Genomic DNA, 13,636 nt, shown 5'->3' with positions numbered 1-13,636 from the left:
CGGTCTCGGCGGAAGCTCGCAGGGCAGAGCTGCGACCCGGCAGGTTGGGACACGGATCCCTCGCCCACCCTTTCCGCTGTGCCTTTGCCCGCCCCCCATCCGATCTCCGACCGTGGTTTCCAGCCGATGCTCCCATTTCCTCCCCGTCCACATTGTCTCATCTTCCGCCAGTGGCGGGCCCAGTGATAACCACTTGGCACGTATAATTCCATGAGCCCGTTGCCACAACCCTGTAAGGTGGTCCCTTGGTCATTTCCATTTGCCAATGAGGAAGCAGGCTCCTTGCTCGTGATGGCAGAGCCAGGAGGTAACAGAGTCTGACTCCAGCTTAGTTGACTGTGGCTCCAAAAGCTTCCTGCAGGGTTTTGTGCAAATAACCTATGCTTGGGAGCGAGGTCCTGAGAAGGAGTATCTCACTTCTTTGGGCCAGGGCAGCATCATATCTGGAGACAACGGCAAGACTAGTCTATTCGTTGAATACCTAGTGTTAACCAAAAAGTGACTGATGCAGGTCTCGTTCAATAGAGGTTTATTTAACCAAGGTTGAGGACGCACCCGAAGGGAAAAACACAACTCACAGGAGCATCTGTGACTTGCACATTTTCCAAAGGTTTGGGGAACTTCAGTATTAAGAGTTTTAAGAGAAAAGGTTTTCACTATGCACACATACATGGATTGCTTGCAACAGCATAATGTGTAAACTTTCCCAGAGGTGCTTACAGATTCATTTAGGGCCCTGGCCGTCCCTGAGAGCTAAAATAGTCTGGGAGAAATCACTTTACAGATGGTGACCTCCTACTAGTTAGTGCAAATCAGACCTTGCTTGAAGTGAAAGAAAGTGGTGGGTAAGGTGTTGAATTCAAAGGATCTGAGCAGGCATTTTTTTTCAACTCTTAGGTAAAATGATATGAAAATATCAGAGTAGGTCATCCCAGGAGTCTGGGCGGTGCTTTCATTGGTGGTGGAAAGGTTGATTCATGTGACCTACTTCTTCACTAGCCTCTTTTAAAACATCTGAATGCGGCCGGACGCGGTGGCTCAAGCCTGTAATCCCAGCACTTTGGGAGGCCGAGACGGGCGGATCACGAGGTCAGGAGATCGAGACCATCCTGGCTAACATGGTGAAACCCCGTCTCTACTAAAAATACAAAAAACTAGCCGGGCGACGTGGCGGGCGCCTGTAGTCGCAGCTACCTGGGAGGCTGAGGCAGGAGAATGGCGTGAACCCGGGAGGCGGAGCTTGCAGTGAGCTGAGATCCGGCCACTGCACTCCAGCCTGGGCGGCAGAGCGAGACTCCGTCTCAAAAAAAAAAAAAAAAAAAAAAAAAAAAAAAAAATCTGAATGCATAGGAATTCGGTGGAATGAAATCCTGAATGTGAAAGTGGTTGCCTGAGGAGAAGTTATTATTGAAGAGAATCAACCGTTGTAGTTGTTCTATTAAATGGGAAACATTCCCTAAAACTAGAAGCAGTGTCAACTAGGACCCTGACATTTACATCAGACAGGCATGGCTGGGAATCCCAACTCTCTTCAGAACTTTGTGACCTAAGGCAATTTACCTAATTTCTCTGAGTACAACTTCCTTATCGATAAAAAAGGAGATAAGACCTACATTCTAAAATGCATGGCTGCTTAATAAATGGCAGCAGTTTTTTGTTTTTATGTATTAATTCATTATGAATTTAATTTCCAATTAATGATAGGAAATTATTGCCATTAATTTGATATTCTGGCAGGGAGTTGGACCTGGGTTCCTCTCATAACATAAAATGATGATAGTTTTTATTAATTCATTCTTTAAAATTATGTTAATACGTTTTTCTAAAGTAAGAAATTTTCTGTACCTTTTCAAAAAATGATTGAAGCTGGCTTAATTATTCATCTGGTAGCAGGAAAAAATATTGTTTATCAGGTAAAAAAATGAACAGTTATAATAAATTTCAAAAGTTCTGTTCATGAGAATGGAATCAGTTAAAATTGATTCCGTTCTCATTGACACTGTACTCTTGATTATATTGCTTATATATTGTGTTTCATGGCACGAAATGAAAATTTTATTTACTAAATCATAGTTCATATTATAGAATCATGTATGAAACTTTTTTTCCTTTTCTTTTCCTCTCCTCTTATTTTTTATTCGATAAAGAGCACAGGGACAGTTGGGCGCAGTGGCTCACGCCTGTAATGCCAACACTTTGGGAGGCTGAGGTGGGAAGATCACCTGAGGTCAGGAGTTCGAGACCAGCCTGGCCAACATGGCAAAACCCCGTCTCTACTAAAAGTACAAAAAAAGTAGCCAGGCATGGTGGCAGGCGTCTGTAATCCCAGCTACTCTGGAAGCTGAGACAGGAGAATCACTTGAACCTAGGAGGTGGAGGTTGCAATGGGTGGAGATTGTGCCACTGCACTCCAGAGTGAGACTCTTGTCTCAAAAAAAAAAAAAAAAAAAGGAACACAGTGACTTCCAGGCTTTCCAAAAACTGAAAATGTAGCCTTGGTTTGGCTCCTCATCCTTATTACTGTGACTCTCTAACAGATTTTCCTGCTTTTCATCCCCCTTCCCACTGCCTATCCATCTCTATACCACAATCAGATTAATTTTCTGAACCTTAAGTTATCTAATGACATTACACTATGCTCACAGGTCACCAACCCCTCCCTCTCCTGTCAAAGCTCATACTCAAACCTCCACTGGCTTCTGGTTTTCTGTGCTCTGTGTTCGTTCTGCCTTTCCAGACTCCATGGCCCTGAGTACTCTTCACACACAAGATAGTCAAACCTACAGATGGCCCTGTCCTTCCCTACTTTCATGCTTGTGTGGCCAGGCATGTTTAATTTCAGCCATCATTTACAAATTATTATTATTATTATTATTTGAGATGGAGTCTGGCTCTGTTACCCAGGCTGGAGTGCAGTGGTGCGATCTTGGCTCACTTCTGCCTTCTGGGTTCAAGTGATTCTCATGCCTCAGGCTCCCAAATAGCTGGAATTACAGGCGTGTGCCCCATGCCCGGCTAATGTTTGTATGGTTAGTAAAGATGGGTTTTCTCCATATTGGCCAGGCTGGTCTCAAACTCCTGACCTCAGGTGATGGTGATCCACCCACCTCGGCCTCCTAAAGTGCTGGGATTACAGGTGTGAGCCACTGTGCCCAGCTCATTTATAAATTAGAAGAGTTTTCATTAACATTTTGGTTTTTCGTCTTTTTTTAAAAAAATCAGGGTGTCTCTCAACATGGGACTCGTATTTCTGGATAGCAGCAGTGGGCTGGAGCTGCTAATGGTTTCTTCATAGTTCTTTTCAGGCCTGTGCCAGGCTCTCTCAATATGGAAACTTATATTATTCTTCAGTTCTGGGAAGTTTTATTATATGATTTCCTTGATAAGATCCCCTCACCCCTACCCCATCCCAGATTTTTTTTTCTTTCCTTATTTTATTTCTTTTCTTTTTCTTTTCTTTCTTTTGAGACAGGGTCTCACTCTGTTGCCCAGGTTTGAGTGCAGGGGCTCCATCTCGACTGACTGTAACTTCTGCCTCCCAGGCTCAAGCTGTCTTTTCACCTCAGCCTCCCGAGTAGCTGGGACTACAGGCATGGGCACCACTGTGCCTGGCTAATTTTTTTTTTTTTTTTTTTTTTTTTTTTTTTTTTTTTTTTTTTTTTGTAGAGATGGGGTTTTGCCATGTTGGCCAGGCTGGTCTCGAACTCCGGGACTCAAGTGATCCACCTGCCTCAGCCTCCCCTAAGTGCAGGGATTACAGGCATGAGCTACAGTGCCTGGCCTGTTCTATATTTTGGAAATCTACTTTTTATACTTTCTTATATAGACATACAAGTTTCAATATCAGATATTTGGTTTTAGAAAGATAAAGAAAATGATAGAAAAAGTGGGGCAAAATGTTAACAATTGGTACAGCCGGGTAAAGTGAATAAAGGTCAGGGAAACTCAAAGCCTAGGTACAAGAAGTGAGTGATGGCCCTAGGGCAAGTATCAGGTTGATTGAGCAGCTAAGCTGGTAGTTCCCTTGCATCCGGCTACAATGAGCTAGCAGTAACTTTGTAAACTAAAGCAGTGGGAAATGGTCTTGGATAGGCAGAGAAATGTACCCCCTCCCCACCTTGCAGCTAATGAATCATGCAGCGGTGGGGAGCATCAGCTCCCAGAAGACAAACTACCACCAAACCTCCCTATTCAAGGTATGGCCTTACTCCCTCCCCACAATCTCTGGAGTTAGGGAGAGAACACAGAACAGCTGGTACACAGGGCTTCTCAAATATAAAGCTGAAGAGAGAATCATCGTTTGTGTATATCCAATAGCACAAAATAGAGACATCTAAAATCATCAAATAGAAGAGTTAGCACTCAAGGAGGCAGAATAGAGCAAAAACCACATGACTTTATGGCAAATACACTATCTTCACAGTAATGGGAGATAATTCACAGAAAAGAGTCAATCAGAGATCAGAGATCATTTCCCTGCTTCCCAAATGTCGGTGCCATTTGAAATGACATATTTAGTATTTGGCAGCCCCTCACATTAGGTCTTTCACTGATAGAGTAAGAATTACTAGGCCAAGTATGGTAGCTCATGCCTTTGGGAGGCCAAGGCAGGAGAATTGCCTGAGCCCAGGAGTTCAGGACCAGCCTGGGCAACAGGGAGACTCCATCTGTACAAAAATAAAAAAGAATTATAGTAGAAAAGGCCAAGTAGAACACTGAAATTGACTTCATGCAGAAGTTAAAAACAGCATCACATAACAGTGGTAATGGTAAAAATTAATGCTACCCTTAAAGATTTAAAGAATGCAGAGATAGTGGTTCCTCTTATACCTGCATTTAATTCACCTGTCTAGCCCTGCAACTGCTATGATGAATGTCGTATATTTCCTAAGACAGTTTAGCATGGCTTACGGTTTTTGTATCTGTCATGTCTGACCTCATCTCTCCCACCGTTTTTTCTTTTTCTATTTATAGGCATATTTGTTTTGTTGCTTATTTTCTTCATTATCTTTCATTGGATTGCTTTTGTTTGATTTTTTCCTCCAGGAGTTTGGAACATGTGTACCCTAGTCCGACTCATCTACGGCTTTCCCTTTTCCTCTTCAACGTTTCTTTGTAGCATTGGGCATGCTGACTTTCTTTTTTGTTTTGTTCTGTTTTGTTTTGTTTTTGTTTTTTTAGGTTTTTATTTACATCATATTGCCTCCTGCCATACAGGGCTCTGTCTGGCATTTTCTTCCTATGTTCTTTATCTGGGTGACACCTATTCATTCTCTAGCCGGTAACACTGTCTGATAGAACTGACTGAGATGTTGGAAATGTTCTATAGCTGCACAGTTCAAGTGGTAATTACTAGCCCCATGTGGCTTTTCAGTGCTTGAAATATGGACAGTGAGAATGAGAAACTGAATTTTAAATTGTATTCCATTTTAGTTAATTTAAATTTAAACATCCATCTGTGGCTAGTGGCTACTGTATTGGAACGCTAAACTCTAAATCAATAGTTGCTTCTCAGAAATCTTTCTCTGATCTCCCTGATCAGGTCAAATCTCTCTAATATAGGCTCTCATGGTAGAAGATCTTCTCATTTTTAGTTTTAAGTAAATTGCAATTTTATATTTATTTGTGTGATTACTTAATGTCTTTTTTGTCAGACTATAGACTTCAGTAAGATAAGATTTTGGTTATCATTAAGCAAGTGCCCAGCATGTAGTGGATCATGATATATATATTTGTTGAACAATTTGTTGAATGAATGAATGAATGAATTATAACAATGTTTTACCTCTAAGGAGAGCAGTGGAAGGGTAGATAAAGAGGGATTTCTGATTTATCTTTATATATCTCAACACAGAGAACATATTCATGCATTAAATATGTGCAATTAAAAACATTTTAAAATTTTCCTCAGCTTTACAAAACCCAGTGTACAGACAATAACTTCAGATGAACAGGTAATAAATCATACATGAATAAAGAGAAAGAAAAAAGGAAAGAGAAGAAGGGAGGGAAAAGGAGAAGGAAAGAGTTGATCATTCTATTTTGTGACACAGATTAAAGGGAGACAAGAATAGAAGCAAGGAGACCTGCTAAGAGGCCAAATGAGTGACAAAGGTAGCTGGATTTAAGAAGTAATTTGGGCTGGCCATGGTGGTTCTTGACTGTAATGCCAGCACTTTGGGAGGCCCAGGTAGGAAGACTGCTTGGGGCCAGGGGTTTGAGACCAGCCTGAGCAACATAGTGAGATCTCCATCTCTACAAAAAAAAAAAAAAAAAAAAAAAAAAAAATCTTTAAATAAAATAAAAATTAGTAGTTGTGGCACATGCCTGCAGTCCCAGCTACTCAGGAGGCTAAGGCAGGAGGATCACTTGATCCCAGGTGCTTGAGACTGCAATAAGCTATGATTGCACCACTACACTACACCTTGGGTAACAGTGAGACCCTATTTCTTTTTTTATTTTTTATTTTTATTTGTTTTTTTTTTGAGACAGAGTCTTGCTCTGTCACCTAGGCTGGAGTGCAGTGGCACGATCTCAGCTCACTGCAACCTCCACCTCCTAGGTTCAAGCGATTCCCTTGCCTCAGCCTCCTGAGTAGCTGGGATTACAGGTGTCTGCCACCACGCCCAGCTAATTTTTTTGTATTTTTAGTAGAGATAGGGTTTCACCATGTTAGTCAGGCTGGTCTTGAACTCCTGACCTCAGGTGATCCACCCGCCTCGGCCTCCCAAACTGCTGGGATTACAGGCACCAGCCACCATGCCCAGGCCCTATTTAAAAAATAATAATAATAATCTGAAGATAGCCTGTAATCCCAGCACTTTAGAAGGCCGAGGCAGGCAGATCACGAGGTCAGGAGATGGAGACCATCCTGGCTAACATGGTGAAACCCCGTCTCCACTAAAAATACAAAAAATTAGCTGGGTGTGGTGGCAGGCGCCTGTAGTCCCAGCTACTCGGGAGGCTGAGGCAGGAGAATGTCGTGAACCCGGGAGGCGGAGCTTGCAGTGAGCCGAGATCACGCCACTGCACGCCAGCCTGGGCGACAGAGCGAGACTCCGTCTCAAAAAAATAAGTAAATAATAATAATAATAATAATAATAATAATAATCTGGAGACAGCATGGAAAACAGTGAACTTGGAGTTTGAATTAAGGTCTTGCCAGAAGCTAAAATATAAAACTTTGAAGTGTACATATATTGTAGTTATGAGAGTGCCTATGATTGAGATCATCCAGGGACAGTGTGATGTGCAACGGATAAAAGGTCTGAAGTTAAAGCCTGCTAACATTTGAGGTGGAAGCTTTGAAAGAAGTATCTCCCCAGAGGAAAGAATTGCAGGCAGTTGGAGAAATAGAATAAAGCAGTGTCTTGGAAACTGTATTACTTTGTTTCAAATAAGCAAGTTCTGGTTTACAGCAAGATTCATTTCATTCTGTGAAAACTAGAGTAACTTAAATTTTAACTTCACATCTTTTGTTAAACTTCCAAGATTTTGCTTATAAAACAATCAGGTTTTTTTCCCCACTAGATGGCGGTATTATTTAATGTTTTGTACAGCAGCCTGCTTTGCCCTTTTTTTCTTCCACTGCCTTAGAAAAGGAAAGTGAAGGAATATTTATTCAATATTTACTGAGTTAAGCACTTAACTGAGTACCCTGTATAGGCAGGGCGCGGTGGCTCACGCCTGTAATCCCAGCACTTTGGGAGGCCGAGGCGGGCAGATCACAAGGTCAGGGTATCGAGACCATCCTGGCTAACATGGTGAAACCCCGTCTCTACTTAAAATACAAAATACAAAAAAAGAAAAAAAATTAGCCGGGTGTGGTGGTGGGCGCCTGTAGTCCCAGCTACTCGCTACTCGGGAGGCTGAGGCAGAAGAATGGCGTGAACCCGGGAGGCGGAGCTTGCAGTAAGCCGAGATCATCGCGCCACTGCACTCCAGCCTGGGCGACAGAGCGAGACTCCGTCTCAAAAACAAACAAACAACAACAACAACAAAAAACAATAACTGAGTACCCTGTATATGCTATCTCATGCAGTCCCTGCGATAATGTAAGCCAGAATCTTGGCATTTCTCTGTGCAAAATGCTTCAGTGGATTCTGATCTCCTTTAGAATAAAAACCAAAGTCCTTACCAAGGCCCGTAAGACCTTAAATCTCCATTGCCCTCAGATACCATAACCCATACCTTGCCACATTTACAGAACACACTTTTACCTCAGGGCTCCTTTGTTTTTTTAATCAACCCTTTTGAGGTATAAATTAAGTAAAATAAACTGCATCTGTTTAAAGTATACAATTTAATCTTTTGGCACATGTACACACTGATACCTTCTCTTTCTTAGAGGCAGGAGAAAACTTTTTGGGGTGATGAGAATATTCTGCATATTTGGTTTTTAATATTCTGCACATTCTCATCACCCCCAAAAGTTTTCTCCTGCCCTAAGTAAAAGAAAGAGAAGGAATATTTATGAAATACTAATTTCTATTTACTTTGTGTTTGCTTTACTCTTCTTTTTCTAGATTCTTATCATTGTGTTAGACCTTTCTTCTTTTCTAATATAAATACTTAAAACTATTAATTTTCCTCTAAGCTCTGCTCTAGTTACATCCCACAAATGTGGAGATGTAACTGAAGTATTGGAGAGTTATCTTTCTTTTCTTTTCTTTCTTTATCTTTTTGGAGACAGAGTCTCACTCTGTCACACAGGCTGGAGTGCAGTGGCGCAATCTCGTCTCGCTGCAACCTCTGCCCCCTGGGTTCAAGCTATTCTCCTTCCTCAGCCTCCCAAGTAGCTAGCATTACAGGTGTCTGCCACCATGCCCAGCTAATTTTTGTATTTTTAGTAGAGACAGGTTTCGCCTTGTTGGCCCAGCTGGTCTTGAACTCCTGACCTCAGGTGATCCACCCGCTTTGGCCTCCCAAAGTGCTGGGATTACAGTTGTGAGCCACCGCGCCCGGCCGGAAAGTTATCTTTCATTATTACACAGCTTGAAATGTTTTGTAATTCTTGTGATTACTTATTTGATCCATGGATTATTTGGAAGTGGATTGTATTTCCAAGTATTTGTGATTTCCTAGATATTTTACTAATTTTTAATTTAATACTATCATGGTTTAATTTAATTTAATGCCATTATGGTATTGCTTATATGTGGAGAACATACATACTGTCTATGATTTCAATCATTTTGAATGTATTGAGAGTTTCCTGGTGAAAATACTATTTTCTTATTTGTTTTTTCCCCTACTCTTTCTTACTTCCCTCGCTTTTTGCCCGCTTGTGGACTATTTGAATTTTTTTTTTTTTTTTGAGACGGAATCTCACTCTGTCGCCCAGGCTGGAGTGCAGTGGCCGGATCTCAGCTCACTGCAAGCTCCGCCTCCCGGGTTCACGCCATTCTCCTGCCTCAGCCTCCGACTACAGGCGCCCGCCATCTCGCCTGGCTAGTTTTTTGTATTTTTTAGTAGAGACGGGGTTTCACCGTGTTAGCCAGGATGCTCTCGATCTCCTGACCTCGTTACCCGCCCGTCTCGGCCTCCCAAAGTGCTGGGATTACAGGCTTGAGCCACCGCGCCCAGCGGACGACTATTTGAATTTTTTAAAGAATTTCATTATAATTTATCTATTGTCACTTTAGCCCTTTCTTTTTGCATTTTTTTTTCAGTCGTTATTGTAGAGGTTAAAATCTACATCCTTAACTTTTCACTGCACACTTAGAGTTCACACTCATCAGTTCATTTATCACGTAGAGAACTTGCAGTCATATAGATCCCTTAAGACCGTCTTTCCATCCCTTGTGCTATAGTTGCTGTATGTATCATATCTACATACATTATAGACAATGGTGGCTGGTTAATGTTTGACAACCGGATCTAAAGAAAAAAGTCCAGTTTACAGTGTTTGCTGATTTCCATAGTGTAAATATTCCCACCATGGCCAATTACAAGTTACCAGTGTATCTTCAACTGGTTCATAAATTTCCTGAAAATTTAGCAATTGGTTCTCATGAGCTAGTACATGCCAGCTTTAGTATCCTGCTGATTATAAACCCAACAATGTTATAATTTTGCTTTAAACAATCACATATATTTTAAAGAAATTAAGGCCAGGCGCAGTGGCTCATGCCCATAATCCCAGCACTTTGGGAGGCCAGGGCAGGTGGATCACCTGAGGTCAGGAGTTTGAGACCAGCGTGGCCAACATGGTGAAACCCCGTCTGTACTAAAAATACAAAAATGAGCCAGGCATGGTGGCATGCGCCTGTAATCCCAGCTACTCGGGAAGCTGAGGCAGGAAATTGCTTGAACCCGGGAAGTGAAGTTTGCAGTGAGCTGAGATCACGCCATTGCACTCCAGCCTGGGCGACAGAGCAAGACTCCAAATCAAAAATAAATAAATAAGAAATAAAAATAAAGAAATTAAGAGAAAAAAATCTGTATTTTCCAAGAGATATACATATATCATTTGTTATGCTCTTCATTTCTTCCTAAATTCTGAATTTCTAATGTGGTACCATTCTCATCAGCATGAAAGACTTCCTTTGCATTTCTTCTAGTGCAGGTTTCCCGGAAACAAATTTTACTAGTGTTATTTTGTCTTAAAATATTTTTGCAGGTTTATTTTTTGTGTGAAAAACAAAAATGATTTAAAAATTTAAGAAATATTTTAATTTCATTTAAATACTTGGGCAGGCACGGTGGCTCACACCTGTAATTCCAGCACTTTGGGAGGCAGAGGTGGGCAGATAACCTGAGGTCAGAAGTTCAAGACCAGCCTGGCCAACATGGTGAAACCTTGTGTCTACTAAAAAATACAATAGCCAGGCATGGTGGTACACACCTGTAATCCCAGCTACTCAGGAGGCTGAGGCGGGACAATCTGCACCTGGGAGGCGGGGGTTGCAATGAGCTGAGATTGAACCATTGCACTCCAGCCTGGGTGACAGAGCAAGACTCTGTCTCAAAAAAAAAAAAAAAAAAATTCCTTATAGTCTAGAATTCTGCTTTTATAGCTTTTTCTTGCAGCACTCTAAAGAGATTATTGCACTGTCTTTGACTGCCATAGTTTCTCAGCAATCCATTTCTTTTGAATAGTTGTTCATCTAAATATGATGGGTTGCGTTTCTCTATCTATGTTAAAGATTTTTCTCAGGCCAGGTACAGTGGCTCACGCCTGTAATCCCAGCACTTTGCGAGGCCGAGGCAGGCAGATCACAAGGTCAGGAGTTCAAGACCAGCCTAACCGACATGGTGAAACCCCGTCTTTACTAAAAATACAAAAATTAGCCAAGGGTGGTGGCGCATGCCTGTAATCACAGCTACTCAGGAGGCTAAGGCAGGAGAATGTCTTGAACCCAGGAGCTGGAGGTTGCAGTGAGCCAAGATTGCACCACTGCACTCCAGCCTGGGCAACAGAGCGAGACTCTGTCTCAAAAAATAAAATAAAAAAATAAAGATTTTTCTCGTTATCCCACATAAACAAAAGCACGCTGGGGCCCTGAATAATTTTTTGAAGTGTAAATGAGTCCTAAGACTAAAAAGTTTGAGGCCAGGCGTGGTGGCTCACATCTGTTATCCCAGCACTTTGGGAGGTCAAGGCAGGAGGATCACTGGAGGTCAAGAGTTCAAGACCAGTCTGGCTAACATGCTGAAACCCCAACTCTACTAAAAATGTAAAAATTAGTCATGTGTGCCTGGGCATGGTGGCTCATACCTGTAATCCCAGCACTTTGGGAGGCCAAAGCAGGTGGATCACCTGAGGTCAGGAGTTTGAGACCAGCCTGACCAACAAGGTGAAACCTGGCTACTAAAAATTAGCCAAGCATGGTGGTGTGTGTCTGTAGTCCCAGCTACTTGGGAGGCTGAGGCAGGAGAATCACTTCAACTCAGGAGGTGGAGGCTTCAGTGAGCCCAGATCATATCACTGCATTCCAGCCTGCGTGACAGAATGAGACTGTTTTTATTTTTCTAAAAAATGTTTGAGAACTGTGGATTTATATAGCATCTCCTGTGGGTGGAGTGGGGATAATCTCTAACTTACGTTTAATAGCGATGCCATGGACTCTGCTGCCTGTTGGAATCTTCGCTCTGCCACTTACTGGTTATATGACCTTGGGGAAAATTTCCTTAACTTTGCTTCGGTTTCCTTTCATATAAAATAGAGATGATGATACTAGCTAGTCAGGATCCCAGCAGAAACACAGAACACTCACTAAGTATTTAAAAGAGAGGAGAATTTATTATAGGAAATGGATTTTATGTGTAATAGAAGATCTGAGAAGCCAAGAAGAGGAAAGGAGAAGCAACTGAGAGAATAGTGACAGCAGGAAGCCTCTACCATCCTCAAGCCAGAGAGACAAGAGAAAGGGGCAGTGTTCCTGGTCCCTCGGAGCTGTGGTTCCCCTGGGAAATATAATGGACCTGTTGAGGAAGACCTAAAGCCACAGAAACAAAGAATGTGAAGGAGAAATGCCCTGACTCCTCCTTTATGCCTGCTTTGCAGTCTCCCATCAGTACCTCCCATTAACTGAATCTCACTGGAAGCCACATTTCAGTGGCTGGGCCTGGGAAATGCAGCATGCAGGGTCCGGCCCCTTGTGACATAGAGTAGAACTAGGAAAGGATCTAGGAATTAGAGAGCAAACAGATCCTAAAAGATTAGCCTCTGTCTCATAGAAACATTCTGATTAAATGATCAAATGTTAATTTGGGAGGCAGGCCGGGCGCAGTGGCTCACGCCTGTAATCCCAGCACTCTGGGAGGCCAAGATGGGCAGATCGCAAGGTCAGGAGTTCGAGACCAACCTGGCCAACATAGTGAAACTGTCTCTACTAAAAATACAAAAATTAGTCAGGTGTGGTGGCGTGCACCTGTGGTCCCAGCTACTTGGGAGACTGAGGTAGGAGAACCGCTTGAACCTAGGAGGCGGAGGTTGCAGTGAACTGAGACCATGCCGCTGCACTCCAGGCTGGGTGACAGAATGAGACTCTGTCTCAAAAAAAAAAAAAAAAAAGAAAAGAAAAGAAATTGGGAAACGCTTAGAATTGTATCTCGCACATAATAAGTGCTCTACGGGGGTTTGTTAAAGACAGCATTACTTCCAACTGTTATACTAATAATACTGTTTTTGTGTTTGTTTTAGGGTATTAAGACTTTTTATTATGACAACCTGCAAAGTTTTGACCTTTTGTTTTTAGTGCCTCTGTTGAGAGAACTCTTGTGGCCCTTTATCAAGCAAAACTTTCCAGTAAGCACAAATATTTATATCAAACTCAATGATTTTTCCAGGTCATCTATTGTGATGGACAAAGATAAAGATATTTGATAACTTCTTCATTAATGGTATTTTCATTTGAATACAAAATAATATTTTAATGTTGCAAGGCACTGAATAAGTACATTTTCTGTGCCTAGAACTGGGCTAGACCCCACAAAGGAAGAAAGAAGGATGACAAAGGTGCCATGCTTATTTATAATTTAGGAGGAGAGAGAAGACATACACTTAAGAAACAAAATCTATTCCATGCTGTATTGGAGTATGCTGGGTTATATAACATAATGCTGACTGAGGAGTATGACAGTGCAGGAGTCAGAGCAGGGTGATCTCAGAGAACTGCCATCATTTCCCCTC

This window comes from Rhinopithecus roxellana, chromosome 9 (assembly GCF_007565055.1).
Source record: "Rhinopithecus roxellana isolate Shanxi Qingling chromosome 9, ASM756505v1, whole genome shotgun sequence".
NCBI classification, from domain to species: Eukaryota; Metazoa; Chordata; class Mammalia; order Primates; family Cercopithecidae; genus Rhinopithecus; species Rhinopithecus roxellana.
This window is presented reverse-complemented; position numbering follows the sequence as displayed.